The sequence below is a fragment of the Neomonachus schauinslandi genome, chromosome 2 (assembly GCF_002201575.2).
Source record: "Neomonachus schauinslandi chromosome 2, ASM220157v2, whole genome shotgun sequence".
NCBI lineage: Eukaryota > Metazoa > Chordata > Mammalia > Carnivora > Phocidae > Neomonachus > Neomonachus schauinslandi.
In genome coordinates, this window is record NC_058404.1 from 105,520,153 (window position 1) to 105,526,557 (window position 6,405).

The 6,405-nt window shown below is 35.9% G+C and overlaps 1 pseudogene; it reads right to left on the minus strand.

Moving 5' to 3' along the window:
* Positions 1 to 2,800: 2,800 nt before the first annotated feature.
* LOC123324276 lies at positions 2,801 to 2,895 on the minus strand (annotated as a pseudogene).
* Positions 2,896 to 6,405: the final 3,510 nt, after the last annotated feature.

Below are 6,405 nucleotides of genomic sequence, written 5' to 3' on the forward strand. Positions count from 1 at the left end.
CTAGTTTATTCCTTTTTTTTTGCTGAGCAGTATTCCACAATGTGGATGTACCATAATTTATTTAATCATTCCTGTACAGTAACATGTCTGATGATATGATTGATGAAGGACATGTAGTTTGTTTCCAGTTTTTGTTGCTATGCATTAACATTCATGTGATATAAACATTCATGTGCTGCTATAAACATTCATGTGAAGTTTTTGTGTGAATATAAGTCTTCATTCCTTTGTGATAAATGCCTGGAGTGCAATTACTGTGTTGTATAGTAGTTGCATGTTTAGTTTTTAAAGAAACTGCCAAACTGTTTTCCAGAGCATCTGTATCATTTTATATTCCCACCAGAAGCGTATGAGTAATTCACTTTCTCCACATCCTTGCTGGCATTTGACAGTCACTGTTTATTATTTTACCCATTCTGATACTTATCGTGTGTTTGATTTATATAGCATCCTGATGAGGTATAGAACATTGCAGACACATTCTTTATTTTGAAATGAAGAAACTTTCTAATATTACTGAAACCATCTCATTGTGGTTTTTATTTGCATTTCCTTAGTAATAATGTTGAACATCAGTTCATGTGTTTATTTGCCATCTATATATCTTTTTTGGTGAAATGTCTCTTCATGTCTCTCGCTCATGTATTAATTGGATTGTTTGTTTCATACAATTGAGTTTTGAGAGTTCTTTATATATTCTAGTATCAGTCTTTTGTTAGATAGGTGATTTTCAAATGTTTTATCCCAATCTATACCTTGTCTTTTTTTTCCCTCTTACCTGAGTTTTTTACAGAGTGAAGATTTTAATTTTGATGAAGTCCAAGTTTTATTTTTATGGATTGTACTATTGGTGTAAGTAGTAGCTAACATTTTCTGTATAGAAATAAATTCATTCTCTTTTCCCTTCACCTCCCATGTCTAAACCATCAGTAGTTCCTGTAAGAAACACTTACAAAACAGATCCTGAATGTGTCTACTTTTCTCCATTTTCACAGCTATCTTCCATGTTCAAATCACCATCATCATTTCACTTAACTGGTTCCCCTTCCTCCTTCCTCCCCTTAATTTAAAACTGTAAGTTATATTATCTATCTCTATCTTAAGATCCTCCAGTTTTCCATTAGTCTTAGAACAAAATCCAAACTCTACCACAGCCTGTGAGAGCCTGCCACATCTGGCCCACCTAGCTTCTCTGACCTCACCCTGGTGCATGAAGCTCCCTTCATCTGACCTCCCTTCATCTCACGTTGGTGCACTAAACTACCACCATGCTCCCTTCTGTTTGTCCCTCAAACATAACAAGCTTCTTCACACTTTTGGCCCTTGCATTTGCCCCCACTGTTGGTAGGCCTAGCTTCTCCTCAATCAGGTCACTCCACAGTTGAGAGGTTAACCGCTACAAGATGCCTGCCCTGATGGCCCTATTTAAGGTAGCTTGCTTATCTCTTGTCATTTTATGTCATCACTCTGTTGTATTATCTTTTTTGTTGTACTTTACTGGCTGGAGTTATATGTTTAATTTGTCCCCACTTAAAGGTAATCTACCAGAGCGGTGCCCTTGCCTATCTATCACATCTCAAACACCTAGCACATGGGGTCACTCAAGTAATACTGATTAAATGTTGAACACTTCCATTTCTTTTTCAAAAAGCATATTTCCTTTTGAGTTTTCAACTGCTGGTAAATTCAAAATGTCCTCAAAGGGGACTATTTACAATATTGCTAATTACTTAGGGGAACAAAGAAGAGTGACTTCTGATTTCTGACCAGTCCAACTCATAGTATGTCCTTTATTCAAGTTGCATGAAGTGCACAGACATAATGTAGAACCAAACGAATCTCAAATATATCTTGATTCTAATTACAAGAGAGGATACCAGTATTGTGTTGTCACAAGCTCCAAAAACTGGAAATTCCTATCCTTTGGCTTTACCAGTAATTCTGTGATTTACCCTAGGCAAGTCTGAACAGGTCTTTACAGCTTAGTTTCTTGTTCTGTTAAAATAATATAACACAAGCTTACCTCATCAAGATGCTACGTTAAGCAGTTTCTATTTATTACAAGTACTGCGTGATTTTTGTGTCTATATTAGTGTGGAGCACACATTTATTATATGATGGTATCAAAAGACTTAATGCCATGAAGGATGCCATATTCTTGAAGATACTAGAAGGATTATACTGCATAGGACAAATTAATTTTGGGAATTGTGTCAGAGTTAAAGGCAAATTTGGAATTTAGCTAGACTGGAAAAATTGTCTCAAAAAGTTTTAAATTGTGTTTTTAGAATAAGACTCTTAGAAATCTCAGGATAGCCTCAAAACCTTAGTAGAAAATCAATGAACTATACCTTATAAACTTTAAACTTATAAAGCTTATGTGTGTATATGAATATATAAATAGAACTTTGCAGACACATTCCTTATTTGAAATGAAAAAACTTTCTGATATTATTAGTACTCATTTACTTGAGATCCTGTGGAACTCAACAAAATAACAGAACTGGGAAAAGAATTGTCAACTTATGTATGATGTAACTCTGATTCTGAAAGGATGATACTATTAATCTTTCTCAAAGAAATTGGAACTTGAAATGTATAGTTTCATAAGGTGCATTGTATGGAATTTTTGAAAGGATTTTAAAATATCAAAAGAGCCTTATACTTACCTTAAATAAATTTAATTTATTTTATGAAATAGTTATAAAAATAGAAAAATAAAAATATAAAATTTAAAAAAATATTTAAAATTCCCAAACTGTGACAATGACTAGCTCTGTGACTTGGATCAAGTCCTCTAACCATTTTGTATCACAGGTTCCTCAATTACAATTCACATTCAGAGAAACTTCTCTAGTAACAAACTATAGAAATGATCCCTGAAAGTATAGTCTTTCCTCAATTACAATTCAAAGGCAATGAAATAATTAAGTAGTTCTCAAACATTTTGGTCAAGGACCCCTTTACACTCTTAAAACTGGGGACCTCAAAGAGGCTCAATTTATGTTTGTGAGGATTATACCAATCATTATTTTAACAAGATGAGAAAAATTTAAGACATCTCTTCATCAAAAATAACCCATTTTATTGTTAGCATAAATAATATATTTTATGAAAAATAACCATATTTTCCAAAACAAAAACATTTTTTTTTTTGAAAGAGTGGCATTGTTTACATTTTTTTTTAATCTGCTTAATGTCTGGCTTAAAGGTTGGCTGGATTCTCATTTTTTTCTGTATTCATTTTGCTGTGATAATGTTTGTTTTGGTTGAATTATATGAAGAAAATCTGGCCTCATGCAGATACTTGGAAGAGGATTTGAGCCTATAAAACTTTAATGTTCTTTTCAGATAATTATAGATGTTCTTCTTTATATTACATAGAGACTTGACATGTTGTAATTTCTTAAAGCTTAGCTGCTATGTGAAATCCAAAACCATAGTAATGAATTTTTCACATTAAAGAAAATGGGGAGTGGCTTAAAACAACTAAGATAGATTGTGCCACCTTCAGTATTCCACTGCAGTGTGATGTGATAAGGATTTTTTCCTTTATCTTTATTTAGCTAGTTTTTATCAATGAATATTCTTTTATTTTTTAGAAAATATTGTATGGTCACTAACATACATAATAAAATTTAAAAAATATATATTTATATTTGGGGCACCTGGGTGGCTCAGTTGGTTAAGTGTCCAACTCTTGATTTTTGGCTCAGGTCATGATCTCAGCATCATGAGATCAAGCCCCAGGTCAAGCTCTGTGCTCAGAAGGGAGTCTGCTTGAGATTCTCTCTCTCCTTCTCCCTCTGTCCCTCCCCAGCCAGTTAAGCATCTGCCTTTGGCTCGGGTCATGCTCCCAGGGTCCTGGGATCAAGCCCCACATTAGGCTCCCTGCTCAGCGGGGAGCCTGCTTCTCCCTCTCCCTCTGCCTGCCACTCTGCCTACTTGTGCGCTCTCTCTATCTCTGTTAAATAAATAAACATCTTTTAAAAAAAAAAGATAATCTCTATGTAGATAGATAGTTGGATAGATAGATATCACAGTAAAATGATGAATACCTAATATAATTAATTTAGTCTGAAATTCTGTATCTCCAAACTGAAAGACATAAGCAGATTGGTGGAGGAGGGGAGGGGGGAGAGTGATGATAGTGGTTAGATGCCGTCACAGTAATAGTAATAATAGAATAATGCTCTGATTCAATTCTACCAGCGAAATCATGAGAACCTAGCTTCTAAATCTTTCTTTCAAGATCAGGAAGTACCCAAGATGTCTTGTAGATCTGTTAACCATCTAAGTCTTCTTAGCCTCCTTTTAGTAGCCTCCCTCCTCTGCTGACAATAATGGCCTCCTAGGTCCTATATCACCAGACCTCTGATCATCTGTTCTTCCCTGAATTAAAGACACACCTTGCTCCTCATCTGTCTATGCCATTAGGACAGACATACTCCTCAAAATGGCTTGTATTCCATTCTCCATTTTATTTTGAGAGTTTCTTTTCAATCTGACACTCTAGTTAAAAGGTTAAAGATTGGATCTTGTTCTCTGATGATTTAGGGACCTTACATTTGAGCTGGGGAACAGCTATCAAAAGTAGCTAGACCTTCCAATTAATTTTACCGTTCTTCATGGAAATAGACCCAGCAAGTTCACCTACTTTCATAAGAAAGGTAAATAGTGAATGCATAACAGGTACATGCTTTGGACCTCATTCTGGGAAACTTCCTACTCAGATTTTTGGTCTGCCTTGCTCTCTCTCTTGATTTTATTCTTTTTTCAGCCTCAGATACTCCTGTACCTGCTTTCTCTCATTTTCTCTTATCCAATTATTGCCTGCTCAATCATGAGCAAATACATTTTATCTATGCTCCAAAGATTTAAATACTTCCCAGTGTCTCAGAATCATCTGAGGATATTTACAAAAGTTTTATTCTAAGGCTGTATATACCTGTTTTGAAATACAAAAGCTATGTGTGTGTCTAGGAGAGAGGAGAAGGGAGTGAAAGGAAGGAATGACAGGGGATGAAGGAAGGAAGACAGGGAATGATAGCTACAGATGAAGGGGGCTAAGCATCAGGAATAGAGGTTTGGTTGGAGGAAGAGTTGCCCTTTTCTCTCTCCCACATTGTTCTGACCCATCGTTTCCCATCCCATTGCCTCTGCAGGGCAGAAAAACAATGGCATCAGCTCAGTGCCTTCTGGGTAATGACATGGTAGCATATAACAACAAATGCAGGCAAGAAGGCTGTGCTCTGAGCATTCATTCTTCCCCTCCATTCCCTTCACCCCAGTTCTTTGGCCCGATAATTAAAGCTGAAGGAAACAGCTGCAGGCAAGAGTAGTGCCCAGGACCTTGATGCAAGGTGGTAATGGAGTACTATTTTCAAAGGATTTTAGCAAAATAAACTGTAACATAGATTTTTCGTCTAGATAAACTACCTTCACATGTGAGAGCTTGGCAGTACCAAGGTACAAAAAGTTCATTACTCTAAAATCTTTTTTGAAAGTACTCTTGGGAGAAGTATTTAATCAAGAGAGAAACCCTAGAAAAAAACAACAAAATATTTTTTTTTTTTTTAAAGATTTTATTTATTTATTTGAGAGAGAGAGAATGAGAGAGAGCACATGAGAGGGGGGAGGGTCAGAGGGAGAAGCAGACTCCCTGCTGAGCAGGGAGCCCGATGCGGGACTCGATCCAGGGACTTCAGGATCATGACCTGAGCCGAAGGCAGTCGCTTAACCAACTGAGCCACCCAGGCGCCCACAACAAAATATTTTTTAAAAAGGTGAGCAATTAATTAAGCATTGACTCAAGGAAAAGAACAGGAAAGAAAAATTAAAAATAAATGTATATCAATTCTGAAGAAAAATGCTAGATGACACCAACATGGCCAGGTGAAGGGCTGAGGCAGAACAGAAAGAAATAGGCAGATGCTAATTCAGGTCCTTATCTTGTTTGGCACAAGACATTTATTGGTAAGCTTGATTAATGGGTGGAGAAAATTGAGTCTAACCATATGGGTTTTAGGAAGAGATAAAAAACAAAAATAACATGTAACTTTCAAATCAGCAGAAGATAATTTGCATTATCCGGTGGGAAGTAGAAAAGGAAGAAAAGAGTATGGCAATTACAAAACTCTAAATAAGGTGTGTCAGAAAAGATTCCAAATACTACAATAATTTCAATTAATGATAGTGGTTAAATTCACAGCTTATAAGACAGGAATTTTCAGATTGGATTAAAAAAGACAACAATTTCTGAAATATATTTCCTAAAAAGAGGTTTTTTTTTTTTCTTGGAGAGATACATGGGTAAGCTTTGTATCCCCACTGGAGTATATAGCACTACTCTGTACCTTTACTGAGCATCCAGAACCTACGCCCTGATTTCACCATATCTGTTGT